Source organism: Danio rerio, chromosome 11 (genome assembly GCF_049306965.1).
Source record: "Danio rerio strain Tuebingen ecotype United States chromosome 11, GRCz12tu, whole genome shotgun sequence".
Lineage (NCBI taxonomy): Eukaryota > Metazoa > Chordata > Actinopteri > Cypriniformes > Danionidae > Danio > Danio rerio.
The window spans coordinates 18,681,918-18,697,123 of record NC_133186.1 but is presented as its reverse complement, the minus strand read 5'-3'; the positions used below and the strand labels follow the sequence as shown (position 1 = coordinate 18,697,123).

The 15,206-nt window shown below is 34.7% G+C and overlaps 1 long non-coding RNA gene across 1 annotated transcript; it reads right to left on the bottom strand.

Annotated features, from left to right (window-relative positions):
• Positions 1-8,424: 8,424 nt before the first annotated feature.
• On the bottom strand, positions 8,425-13,629 carry LOC141376697 (uncharacterized). The gene is made up of 3 exons (XR_012387427.1): positions 13,427-13,629; positions 11,181-11,303; positions 8,425-11,063 (listed from the first exon to the last, which is right to left on the bottom strand). It is a non-coding gene; the product is annotated as an uncharacterized lncRNA (long non-coding RNA).
• Positions 13,630-15,206: the final 1,577 nt, after the last annotated feature.

Below are 15,206 nucleotides of genomic sequence, written 5' to 3'. Positions count from 1 at the left end.
CTCTCTCTCTCAGCAGCAGTAAGCCTGATGTAGCTCAGTTCGGTTGAGCACAGAGAGCGAGGGAAAGGGCCACAGACCCCCGGCTGAGGGTCTCCTGCTCTAATAGCTGAATCGGATTAAAGAAAGTCCCTCAGCATGAGCGCTGAGCAGCCGTGTGTGAAAGCTCTGGCTGTCATCAATATCGCTGCAGCCAAACGGAAAGATCCTTCAGCAAATCCAATTGCATGCCATGAATTCTGAGGTCCCAGCAGAAACTTCTACAGCCCCCTTTTGCATGTTTTATGTGCAGGGGAATATTCAGCAATCATGTCAATGTAATGTATCACATAAAGGCAATAACATAGTCCTACAGTTCAGAATTGGAGGAAGAAAATGTAACTTTACAACATGATCTTGAAGCCGTATAGTGATGGCTTGGCATTCAACTGAATATAGAGTGAGTCAAATCCTGCATCATCAGATTGTAAAGAAAGAAATATATTTTATACTCCCCATATTGTATGGATTTAGCTTTCTTTCAGGTAATTTACCCTTTATGTTAAAAAGTATTGTCTGTAATGTTTTCTCTTTTATAATACAGCTTTATAACATATTTATTTTATTTATTTTTACAAAATACTATTCATATTAAATCAAGTTGGATGCTCTTTACCTAAAATATTGAAATCAAAGCTTTCATGTGCCTATGTATTAAAATATTGGCTGGATGGTTTTAATGTAGGTTTTCTCTTTTATAATTCTTTTTCTTTTTTTTATTTACACGCACCGGCCACTTTATTAGGTACACTTTACTAGTACCGCGTTGGACCTACTTTTACTTTCAGAAATGCCAGATTCAGCAAGGTACTGGAAATATTCCTCTGAGATTTGGGTCCATATTGACATGATAGCATTACGCAGTCAGCTGCACATCCATTATTCTAATTTCCCGTTCCAACACATACCAAAGGTGGTCTATTGCAATGGTTCTCAAAGTGGGGGTCGCGGGACAATGAAGGGGGGGTCGCCTGGTGGTTTCCAAAAATCTATTTTTTTTTATTAAGCCATAAGAATTACCATATTTTATCCATAACCTACTGAAGAGAAAAAAATAGTTGTTTATACCATATATAGTTACTATATTAACTTATAGTTATTACTTCTATTGGATTGCAACCCCTGCAGTAATTAAATTGTATTAAAGACACAGCAATAGCGTCAGATGCAGCAGATTTCATAACACCTGGTTAAACTTTGTGGCCCATTTACAGCTCTCATACATTAAAAAAATTAAAAGAAGTATAGACTTGGGTCCATTGGTGTGTGTGTGCGCCATTGCATGCAAGGTTTCTGTATTTATAACCACCTCAGAGTATATTGGGGGTCGCGAGTCACTGGCATTGTCATTTTGGGGGTCGCGGCCTGAAAAGTTTGGGAACCCCTGGTCTATTGGATTGAGACCTGGTGACTGTGGAGGCCATTTGAGAACAGAGAACTCATTGTCATGTTCAAGAAAGCAGTTTGAGATGATTTACACTATGGCGCTTTATCCTGCTGGAAGTAGCCATCAGAAGATGGGTCAGCAACAATCCTTAGGTAGGCTGTGGCGTTGACATGAGGCTTAATTGGTACTAATGAGCCCAAAGTGTGCCAGGAAAATATCCCCCACTCAATCACAAGCAGCCTGAACCGTTGATACCAGGCAAGATGGATCCATGCTTTCATGTTGTTGATGCCAAATTCTCACCCTATAATCTATATGTCCAGTTTCCTGTTCTTAGCTGACAGGAGTAGCACCTAGTGTGGTCTTCTGCTGCTGTAGCCCATCTGCAGCAAGGGAGTAAACCTGTTGCCTTAAAAGCCTTTTATTTTTACCTTCTGCTTTTACTTTTTAAAAAGTCAGTAAATCCAATTGACTTAACTTAAGATTTATAATTCACTCATTCATTCATTTATTCGTTTTCTTTTCGGCTCAGTCCCTTTATTATTCAGTGGTCGTCACAGCGGAATGAACTGCCAACTTATCCAGCATGCTCTTTCAGGAAACACACATAAACTCTTGCATTCACACACATACGCTAAGGCCAGTTCAGCTTATCCAACTCACCTATACCACATGTCTTTGGACTGTGGGGGGAAACCGGAGCACCAGGAGGAAACCCATGCGAAGTAGTAGAGAACATGCAAACTCCACACAGAAATGCCAACTGACCCAGCTGGTGCTCGAACTAGCGACCTTCTTCCTGTGAGGTGACAGCGCTACCCACTGCGCCACCATGTCACCCAGTTTTATACCTATGTTTACTTAATAACGAGTTTACTAATTTTTTTAAAGTAAAAACTCAACTAATTACTTTGTTTACAATGCAGTTTATACATTTGCATGTGGACAAAAACATTTCTTTTTGAAATGTATGCATGCGAACCTTTTAGACTCTGCAAAAGAAAATAATAATAATAACAATTGGTATCATGTTGATGACGTAGCCTAAGCTCCAAAAGTTTGCTCTGAAGTTCTTGAAAGCACCACAGTTAACCTCATAAATATGACACAAGTGTCCTTATTATCTTGACCAAAACTTGTGATGGTAAATGGTCAGAGCACAGTCTTGGCGAGCACGGCTTGAAGTGTCCAGCTGCCCTTGGGAGAGAAAGACAAAAAATTCATAGACAAACTCTGACCTGGAGAGCAGAGAAGGGGGAGAAAGGAGGCTATGTTTTTTCCGAAAGCTCTGAGGGAAGAGGGTGGTCGGCATTACTGTGTGATTGATTCCCTGGCTGTGTTTCCAGAGGGCTGGACTGATCCTGGGTCAGATGAGAATGTTCCAGCTTAAGATCACACCCTGGATATAGATGCATCTGAACCAGCCTCAGGCATCCATTCCTTTAACAAGGGCACCGTGGCTTTACTGCCCTTGCAACAGTGTGTGTGTCTCTGCCGTGAGAAAAAACACAAGGCTTTTTTCATCAATAACTCAGAACATTTATTGTGCAAAAAACAAAAAATCTGTCCTTTTTGTCACTGGTTTTAGATAAGTAGGTAAAGTACAATAATAGGCAACTATTTTTAAGTTCAACAGATAAAGAAAGGTGCTAAACTCTTACTTCCTGCGAGTATAAGGAATGCCAGAGCAAGTTTTCACAAATGTAAGAACTAGTCATAAATCAAACTGTATGAATGTGAATGCTCTCTAGCAGTAGTTTGGTATGTGGCTCAAATTAGTAACGCATATCTATAATTTCATTAAATATTGTTGTGATAGTGATTAGTTACAATTATTGTTGTTACACTATCTAAAGATGTTTTTATTTTATTGAAATACATGTTAAATGTTCTGTTTCATAAGCTTTAAGTTCAATAATCATTTAAATAATAATTTAAAAGTTTTAATATTCTGTTTAGTGGGCGAAGCAGTGGCGCAGTAGGTAGTGCTGTCGCCTCACAGCAAGAAGGTCGCTGGTTCGAGCCTCAGCTCAGTTGGCGTTTCTGTGTAGTTTGTATGTTCTCCCTGCGTTTGCGTAGGTTTCCTCCGGGTGCTCTGGTTTCCCCCACAGTCCAAAGACATGCGGTACAGGTGAATTGGATAGGCTAAAATTGTCCGTAGTTTATGAGTGTGTGTGTGTGTGTGTGTGTGTGAATGTGTGTGTGGATGTTTCCCACCCAGAGATGGGTTGCAGCTGGAAGCGCATTCGGTGCATAAAAACTTGCTGGATAAGTAGGCGGTTCATTCCGCTGTGGCGACCCCGGATTAATAAAGGGACTAAACTGACAAGAAAATAAATGAATGAATAATATTCTGTTTAATAGTTAATTGTTCAATTCTTCAAAAGGTAACACTTTAGTTCCACTTCTCACTATTAACTAGTGGCTTATTACCTGTCTATTATTACGTTTTTATAGTACTGCACGATCTTGTTCTACATCTCTAATCCTACCTAATATCTAAACCCAACTATTACATTGCATAATATATATCTTTTAATAAGCAACAAATTGGAGGCATTGATGTATTGATGTAAAGTAATGGTTTATTAAAAGCAAGAATTGAACCTTAAAATAAAGTGTCCCGTTTTTAAAAATGATCATTATAATTGGTCTGTCAACTCAAAACTGTTACATTGTTACATCTTTATATATATAACATTTATTTATATATATATATATATATATATATATATATATATATATATATATATATATATATATATATATATATATATATATATATATATATATATTATTTATTTATACATTCATAAAATCTTCTATAATTAATTAATATTTAATAATTAATATTTATTATTTTAAACTTGCATGTACCCTTACATTATTAGTTTTTTTTTTTTCGATTGTTTCGCAACAACATTCAGAACCATGGTGTCACTTTTCAAAACTCCAGACAAAAAATTCACAACCATTGCCAAAATTACACATTTATGTAAAACTCTTAACTCAAATATACTTTGTTCATTGAACTTAAATCACCTTTCCAATATAATTAAATTAAACATCAAATTGATCACAATTTAAAATGCAGCTCTAAAATTACATTTGAAATATATTCATTTAGTTTTTTTTTTTTCAATTGTTTTGCCACAAATTTCAGAACCCTGATGTCAACTTTCAATACTGTAGATAAAAAACTCTAAACACTTACTGCTTTTAACGCAGACTCTCTACTGTTCAAAACTCTGCATGTTGGGTTCATTTCCTTAAAGAAGTCTTGCATTTGCAGGATCATTGGCTCATATAATCCTTTTATCATACAAATACTACAGGAACAATGTTTTAGATCACTAGCACACAATATGCACACTGTGCAGACAGTGGATACACTGATCATTCCATCATAATATAGGTTTACTGTTATTTATTTATTTTTTTTTAAAAAGGGGTAAAATATAAAACATAAAATATAACATATTTATGTAACATATATGTACATATTTGTAATTCTATTATGCAGTTGAAGAAAATGGCAATATTTTGACAGTATGATATCTTATAAAGTCAAATTTATATGAACTATTATGTCACATGTAATTTACATATACTTCTATATATCACATTTCTATTTTGGCATCTGTGTTACCGTCAGTCTGGTCCTCTACATCACAGTGGTGTTTTCATTACTCAAAAATCTTAGAAAGAACCTTCTGTCAATGTAAATCCAGGCCTGATATTGGTCTGCTGTGATTGGGCTTTCTTACAAACAGTACAGTAATATCAGATATGAAAACATTGTCTGTAAAAGTGGTACACGGAACAAATAAACCATAAATGGAATTAGGGTCATCTTCTGTGGTAACTAATGTCATTTGGTCTATCCTCAAACTCTAATCATCTAATCATATTGTACATCACTCAATGTCACGTCGAAGACGCACATTTTAAAAGCATTGGATGCAGCTCAGATTGCATCTGCACCGAGTCTGTATCCAGACCTCTCTAAAATTTGTGGCAAAACGATTGTAAAAAAACTATAATTAACATACATAACGTAAATATGTAAATAACAATGGACAATATTACATATTTAGATGATGAAAGTTTCAGGATAGATCATATGACATCAGTTACCACCACAGAAGGTGACCAACTGGACTACATTATGATTTCATCCTTATATGGTTTTTATGTACTGCTTTTACAGACAATGTTTTCATATTTGACATGTATGCAAGATATCCCAATCACAGCAGACCAATGTCAGGTCTAGATTCACACTGACAGAAGGTTATTTCCAAGCTTTTGACTAATGAAAAAAACCATTGTGATGTAAAGGGGAGAACCTTTGGCCAAATCCACAAGATCAGACTGATGGAAACACATATCTCAAAATAGAAATCTGACATATAGAAATATATGTAAATGACATATGTGACATACTAGCTCATTTGAATTTCACACATATAAAATATTTGTCATGCATGGCAAAATATTGCAAAAATTGCCATTTTTTTCCAACTACTATATTTTTCTATACTATAAGAACACATATACACAGATATATGTATACATGATATGTTTGAAATTTTTATTTTTGCAGTGAAATCCAAATGTAATTAGCTTAGGTTGCCATCATGCCATAGGTCAGATTTTCAATACAGGGACGTGCTGTAAGAAACACTTTTGTTAACTTTTCTATTCTGTTTTTTATTTAACATTTTATTTATATAGTAGCCCTATACCTTATCATTCCACTGTGGTGACCTCTGTAATAGAGACTAAGTCGAAGAAAAATGAATGAATTAATGAACTTAGTAAATTTTCTTGACAACTTTTGTATATTTTCTTCACAACAAGTTTTGTGTATTTAGTTATATGTAGGCATGGGACGATAACCGTTTGGTTCGGAAAAGTCAAGGTTTTAAAACCTCCAAGATTTTCTGTAATACTGTTTCTAAAGTATGTGAAGGATTTTTGATTTACTTTTTTAGGACAACAGTATTTTCAGCAGAAACAAATATCCAAAGATGCCGTTTTAAATTGTAAAGAAATTTGTGTTTATGAAACTGATGAAGACAGCAGAAGTCAATGATTATTTTTTTTTAATTATTATTTAGCCTGACAGCTTACTGCTCCAAAATATTTTTAATCTTTCAAAAAATAAAATAAATTGTTTTCAAAGGGGAAAAATGTTTTGTTTTTTACCCAGACATAAAAAAAAACTTATTTTAGAGCCGTAATCACAATACTGTGATACCATGAAACCATTGTATTTTTATCCAAGGTTATCTGAATCTTATACAGGCCAATGCCTAGTTATGTGTCACTTTGGTGAACTATGCATCACTTATGCATTACAAAAAAAAAAAAAAAAAAAAAAACGACAGCTAAATCATGTAAGTATGTCATATGTCACATGTCATAAAAACCTCATATGTTGGATGTTTATAAGGATAATATCCTCTATGTTAAGAAGCTTTTATAAGAAAGTGCCTTCTATGAATATAAATGCAATGCAAATGTAAATGGGACTAAATGGTGCTTGTACACGGTAATTTTATAGCAATGTGGATGTCCTGATTAACATACTGTAGTAATATCTACAGATTATGCTGTACAGACGTGTCATGTTATTGAATATTTAAGGCAATGAAACAGAACGGTTCCCACTGTTAGTGTGTTCACTGAGCATTTTGCATCAGCAGAATTGAGTTTACTTCAGCTGAATCAATTAAACTGTTTTTCTACTGCACGGAATTGAGCTGATTGGACAACAGTGAGCTGAGAGTTAAGCAAACTGAGCAGAACTGACTTAACATCATCATGATGTCTTTTGATAGCAATAATCATAGCATGCAGTTAGGGCCTGTGTGATTTAAAAAACAAATGTCTGACCATTTTTACCTCAACATATGTATCCTAACTTGATTTAAAATCTTAGTCAATTAAAACTGCATCTCAAACAAAATGGTGGGTAGGGATGACAATCATGAGAGTTTTACAGTTTGTGTAATAGCCATATTTCATAGTTTATTGTTCAATGTAATTATCATCATTTTTGGGGTTATATAATGTGTTAGGTTTTGTAGGTTTTGTAATGTGTTGTTGATTTGTATGTCATATACTTTTAGTTATTTTTACTACTGCGCATAGTATGCTGTTTTAGTATGCATGTTTTTTGACACATGTGAGTTAGTGTGATGGCCAGGTGTTGGAGAGCACACACTTTTGATAAGTGTCAAACTGGTATAAGAACTCATCAATCTGAAACAAACAAGTTGTATAGAAGTGGATTGTGATTATTGACACGTTTGGATATCTAATATAAATCCATGTAAATGAAGATACACAGAATTGGATGGACTCTCGTGTCGTGATCAAGTGAAAGAGCACTAGCATGAGTCAAAACTCATTATGATCATAAGAAGTTTACATGATTTCTACAATTAGACTGCACTTGGACTGGACTGATCAATCAGACTGACAGATTTCATTCATTCATTCATTTTCTTTTTGGCTTAGTCCCTTTATTAATCTGGGGTCGCCAAAGCAGAATGAACCACCAGTTTATCCAGCATATGTTTTACGCAGTGGATGCCCTTCCAGCTGCAACCCATCACTGGAAAACATTCATACTCACTCACACAATTCACCTACACCACGTCTTTGGACTTGTGGGGGAAACCGGAGCAACCAGAGAAAACCCAGACCAGGAGAACATGCAAACTTCATACAGAAATGCCAACTGACCTAGCAGAGGCTCGAACCAGCGACCTTCTTGCTGTGAGGTAACAGCTCTACCCATCTGTCATTGTCTGACAGGTGTCTTGCTTCACTTATTGTTTACCTGTGTATTCATAGATGAGCTGTTCACGTATAGGCAAGAACATTCCGTCATTTCTTAGCAAAAGCACCATTTACACATCCATCTAATAATACTGGTCAATTCTGGCATCAAAAACAGAAATGAGCTCTAAAAAACTGTGCTTGTATTTGGAACATTAAGAGGATCAGTTTAATAGTTGAAGGTTTAGTTTTATTTCCAAACTTTTGTATTTGCAGTTGCTTTAGTCCCAGAGACAAATCAAATTACTGAACTATAGGAAAAAAATGTTGTCGCTAGCATCTTAACGCAGAGGTGCTACCTGCAGTTAAAACAAAGACTAGGGGAGAGCGGGGCACAAAATAACACTTTTTGGTTTTGGCCAAATAATGAACAATGTAATGAGGTTAGACAAACCATTTTTTTAAACTACCAAACACAAACCTGTCCTTCAAATGAGCTCTGAAAGTATGATCTCCGGAACTATGGTGTCTGTGCAGTATTGCCAAAAGTGCCAGTAGTAAAAATGTTACTATTTACCCCCAATAGTTGTAATAGACAGAGGGTTAGTTGTAACCAGGTGGCAACCTCCCACTCTCTCTCGTGAAGCAAATACGGAAGTAACTGAAACTGCAATTCATGAAAATTCCGCTAGTTTTGGCTACATAATAGAGCAAGTTTCTATGGAGTTTACTGATAAAATGGCTAACTTTACAGCAGAAAAAAAGGTGTTTACAGCCTGGTACAAAGAATGATTTTGGTTTATATAGCTAATATTACTCTTCATGACAACTGTGAGGGGGGTGAATACTTTTATAACTCATCCGTTTAGTTTATGTTAACAACAGTGTTTTTAAAAACTAAACACTTTATTGATATAGTGTACAACCAAGCACATGTGGTCAGAACACAAACGAGTCACAGGTGATGAAATATTAAGCTTTTCTTCCAAAGAAAAGCCTGTCTGAGCAAAATGCTAGAAGGGTTCGTAGCTCCGCTCACTCTTTGCCTCTTTGCCCTTGTTTGGTATCCCACGGTCAGTGCGATGACGTGGGAACAAAATGCTGACGGTTGGCCAAACCTACTTGTAACTTCTTTTGCGATCTTCAGAAACCTATGGATGACAACGCATATACGTCCATATCTTTTACAGTCTATGATTGTAACATGCTTATCAAGTCAGATTTCACACAATTCATTTAAATTCAGTTTACATTAAATAGTATATTTCCTCAGTACATTTTATTCTATTTGCATTATTTATTTTTATTATTAGCAAGACAATTTATTGTTTCCTATTAAAAATATTTTCTATTAAAAACATTTTTTATTAAAAAAAAACCTTACACTCAATATTTTATGTGATATATTAAACTACATTTTCTGTTTTATTGTTTTCATAAACTTAAGGCACATCACATTTGTTTTATAGAACTTTTTGAACCTTTTTAAAACTGTTTTTGGAGCTACAATCTTTTCTTAAATGACACCAATCTCAAACGGATGCACCAAAGCGTTTAAAGATTGTCAGTTGTTTACATTGAACACGCCACGAAATATGAATAAAATACGTTTCTTAGCTTTAAAAGTTTCCTATTTTTATATATTTTTTTAATGTTTCTTTTTTACAGAGTAATATTTGTTTTGATTTAATTAACAGAATGTTAAAGCTAAACGACACGTTTTACTCAAATGTTATGAAATAAAACAGTTTAATTTATTTTATGTTAAAATGAATAGGTATTTTTATTGAGTGAAGTAATTATATATTTGAGTAATTAAATTATTTTTTTAGGTATAGTTATACAATTACATTGATATAATTAGCAGTGTTGGAAAGAGTACTGAAAAATCATACTTAAGTAAAAGTACTATTACTCACCCAAAAATGTAGCACAAGTAGAGTAAAAGTATCTGTTGTAAATATTACTCAAAGTATGAGTAAAAACTAGAGAGTATCTGGCAAGGTTAATGCATTCACATGTAATTTGTGCGTGTGTGTGAAAACGTAACATTCTGTAGTGCATTTAGTTATTGTTTAAGGCCATTTCAGTCATCATACTGTAAACAGTAATCTTATTGGTCATATGCAGTCTACACAATCATTGCTTGTCTTGTACACTTATAATGCTTCCAAACAGTTTGCTGCATGTCTTAAGGTGGTTCAGTATTTTTTGATTTACTTTCTATGTGTGATTTGATTGTACAGGTATCACAGGATTGATTTTTCTAATCTCCATAGACAGGAAATAATAAAGTAGTGAGTGCAGGTTGAAGAAAAGCAGTGGAGTAAAAGTACCGATACCACATTAAAAATCTACTCAATAGGGAAAGTAAAAGTACACATTTTTAAGACCACTTAGTAAATTATAATTCCTGAGAACATCTACTCATTTACAGTAATTTGAATAATTGTAATTTGTTTCTTTTACCTGATAATTAGTAACAAATTTTTTAAAGTACCTTACTCAACACAGTGAAACTGGCCCATATTCTAAAGTGTTGCCCATCTGAATAGGTGGTCTAGCCACCCTGACCCTTATGTATCCTCTTCACTATTACACACACATGACAGTGTCCAGCAGAGGCCCGTCTGTTAATGCAAAGCAACTCAATGTGGCGTGAAAAGACATGCAGTCATTTAAGCAAAGGTCATTTCATCCGACAACATGACAACTGTTAGCAGGGGCCCCTGTTCTGTATTTATGAGCAGGCGTGTGCACAAATACATGTGTGTGTGTGCAAGGAAATCCATCTTTTCTGAAAGAGAAGTTGTTTGGACTCCCTTTACATATTCCATTTGAATCCGACCTAAACAAAAAAATGGAACAGATTTAGTCAGGATAGGTTTTGTGTTGTTGGATAAAGGTTTTCAGCTTTCTCTTTCCATTTATACACCTATATCTCATGCTTAAATAAGCCCATCACCATGTGTACGGGGGGTGTCTCTCTGTGATAGAAGAGGAGCTTTTTATAAGCAGCGCTGGCTGTCTGGCGCAAAGTCGTATAAGGAATACTAATGACGGGTCTTTGTGTGGCAAAGGCTCTGACCTGGGGAGAGAATAAGCGTGCAAACATTGCAAATTTAATGGCAGTAATACAAAGATCGAAATAAATACGTCTGAACTAAACTGCACCGGAGGGACTTCGGCAGGGTTTTTGATGGTCCTTCAAAAAAAAAATATCTGTGGATAAATCTTGAATAACTTTTCCTAATCTCACTCTCTCTCTCTATTTCACTCTCTCTCTATTAGAGCTGCGGTGAAAGTCTTAATCCCTTATGCCCAACAATGGACATTGAAGCTTGACTTTAATATGCAGCCGGAAGAGAATAAATTGCCCATTGGAATGAATCTATCTATCTCCCATTGACTCACTTTGGACATGTTACGACAAGGCAATCTGTTACGGAGATGAGTTTTGTGTTTCTCTAACACTGATGGTCTTTCAGACATCATATTCTCATATTAGAAAACCTGCGTTGCATATAAATCAGTTTCCTTAGATCAGTGGTTCTCAATCAGGGGCCCCGTGGCCAGTTGTAGGGGGGTCTCAGCAAACTTCCAAGGGTGTGTGAGATTAACAAAATGTTTTAAATAAATATATTATTTAAAATTTAATTAATATAAAATTTTATTCAGAATATTTTCACTGTAAAACCCATAAAGTTCAAAAACTAATCCTAATGATACTGTAAACTTAATCTATTTGAGTAAACAAAGCAATTTGAGCACAGTAAAACCCAATAAATAATGAGAACTCAAACCGTTTGGGGAAACCGATTGCAACAAACCATTTGAGTTAAAAAAAATTTGAGTACTGTGAACTTGCTCCATTTAAGTTGAAATAGCGAGGTATTTAATTAACCTATTATCTTCAACACCGAGTTCAAAACTCTTTTCAAATGAGTAGAATTAACTTTCAGTACATTTTGAGCAAACTACACTCATTTCAATTGATAAAGTTGGATGTTGGGTTTTACAGTGTACAGTTATCCAACCTAATTAAAATGGCAAATCACAAAAGGTTTCTGAGGAAAAAATAATGAATATCTTGCAAACAACACTAAAATACAATGTAACAAGGCCAAATATGTTCACAGATTTAGAAAAAGTATCAGTTTTCGAAATATTAAATAAAAGATAAGTGGAGGCCCAAAATAGAATCTGCTAGAATATGCTAGATTTTAGCTATTTGCCAGCAATGCCTTATTAATAATTCAAAATATGATAATTAAGAGGTTGGCACGATGGCTCAGTGGTTAAAATTAGATGTTACGAAACACCAACATTGTGCGGCTAAATATCTGCTGCCATATAAACGGCCCTGGGAGTAAGTAAGTAAGGATGTTTACCAATACTGGGTTGCAGCTGGAAGGGCATCCGCTGCATAAAACATATGCTGGATAAGTTGGCGGTTCATTCCGCTGTGGCAACCCCTGATTATTAAAAGGACTAAGCCAAAAAAGAAAATGAATGAATGAATGTAACACCAGCATGGTCTGGCTAAATATCAACTGCGATATAAATGGTCCTAGGAGTATAAGTAAGTGTGGATCTTTCCCAATACTAGGTTGTGGCTGGAAGGGCATTCACTGCGTAAAACATGTGCTGGATAAGTTAGCAGTTCATTCCACTGTGGCGACCCCTGATTAATAAAGGGACTAGGCCAAAAAGAAAATGAATGAATGAATGAATGAATGGAACACCAACATAGTGGGGCTAAATATCAACTGCGATATAAATTGTCCTGGGAGTAAATAAGTAAGCTTGGATGTTTCCCAATACTGGCAAACGGTGGATCATTTCACTGTGGCAACCTCTGAAATAGAGACTAAGCCGAAGGAAAATGAATGAATGAATGAATGAATGATAATAATATTTGTTATCCTGAATGACAGTGAAAAAGTATCTGACATATTATTATTTTGTTGTCTGAAGCTATAAAATAAAGAGAGTTGTGTTTATTATGTCTTAACCTATCACTTTTGTAGCCTACCTTGTATTTGATACAAGACTAACTTCTTTAGAGATTACAGGCAGAATAAAATTGTCCACAATTAATGTCAGATTATATATATATAACTTGTAAGTTTGGTTTAATGTAAAAAGTTTCTTCATGGCACACTGTAAGTGAACCAATTTAGTCCTGTACACAACAGTTAAATTGCTTACCTGTTATGAACTTTCCAGGTAATCAGCTACAGAAAAACCTAACACATCCTCACAGGAACAAAGTCACAGCGTGGTGCCTTCATTTAAGTGTAACACCTTCAAAAAAGTGAAGGTGTTAAACCAATACACACCTATGTTCATATTCGCAAAGTGACTATGTGCACGAGCAGAGAATTCAAATATTAGTTTCTCTGAGCGGAAGTGCAACAGTGCCATCTCTCGGATAAGGAAAGAGTATCGGACCTGAGTATAGGTGAATTTTTTATGTGTATTCTTGAATACTTTTGGTCAATCACCTGTCTCTGAAACATAGGTCTGACGCTAGAGTGTATAAAGGTCTGGAATAAACATCATGCGAACGTCTCATTCTGTCAACTCGAGATACAGATCAACGTGGTCTATGCAATTAATATGGCAAGCCGTTTGAACATTTAATGTATCAACCATAGTCCACTAAATTTTTTAAATGTTAATAGTAAAAGTATTGTGTACATCATCATTACCTGTATTTTATTTAGATAATGGTGCTTATTATATAGTTATTAATGATATTTTAAAATATTCTAGTAGATTAGATTTAGGCCTATTTAATTAAGCTAACCTATTTATTTCAAAATTCATCATTTTTGACAATGATGCCTATTATTGGATACTTGCAGGCTACATATTACTTAGATGCTACTGTTAAATAGATTTTGTAGTACTTATCTATTTAAAAACTTAGCTGTCATATAAACCTGAACCAAATCTAGATGTAAATCGCACTGGTATATTTACAGCAATAGCCAAAAATAATAGACTATGTAAGGGTCAAAACTATCAATTATGTTTTTCTTTTATGCCATTAATCAATACTATTTTAAGTAAAGTTCATGTTCTTTTTTTACTATAAACATTTTAAAAGTTCATTTTTGCTTGTGGATGCTGCAAAATTGCAAAGAAAAATGTAATGAAACAAGCCAACAACTTATGGAGCCAGATCAGTCTCAAAATTAATATTTGTGCATTCATAAAATCCAAAAATGCATAGCACAAGTCGTTAATTTAAAACACAATTCATAAATTTACAACTCCAATAAACGAAAACGCATTATCTTTGAGAATGATCTGGCTCTGTAACAACTACACTCTCTCCTGCCCACACTCATTATTGTTCAGAATCTATGTTAGAATTTTCCCCTTTCCTTTAGCAATGGCCTGTTACAGCACTTCTGGTTAGTTGTTGACTTCACATGCACAGTGTGAAATAATATGTGGATTCTGAGGTCGCTATGCTCATCATCAATATATAAAAAAAGACAGCAATATTTTTGCGGTCCAAGTAAATAAAGTTTTATATTAATATGACAAAAAATATGAAAGATGATACAGAATGACCAGAGACTGTGTTTGCAAAGAAGGATGCCCTGGAAGATGACAAATTTAATGGACCATTATGACTCCATTATGAAAAGCTCAGATATAGAAGAATGCATGTAGAGAGCAGGTTGAGTCGAGTGGAGTGGAGTTGGAGAAGGTTGAGTGGAAAAAGTTCAGGTGAGTCGGTCACAAAATTTCCTTAATGGCTTTTCTATAAAAATAGTAAGTTCAGGTAACTAGATAAAGAAGATGTAGTTTTGTGGACTATAATTAATGTCAGATTTAGTTTGTGAACTAATTTCTAGCAAATAGATAAAATGAAACATCAAGAATAAAATTGCATATGTTCCTGGTGAAAATTTTGGATGAAATTTAGGTATTAAGGTTTAGTTGTGCTTATTCATTAATATAAGTTCCATTT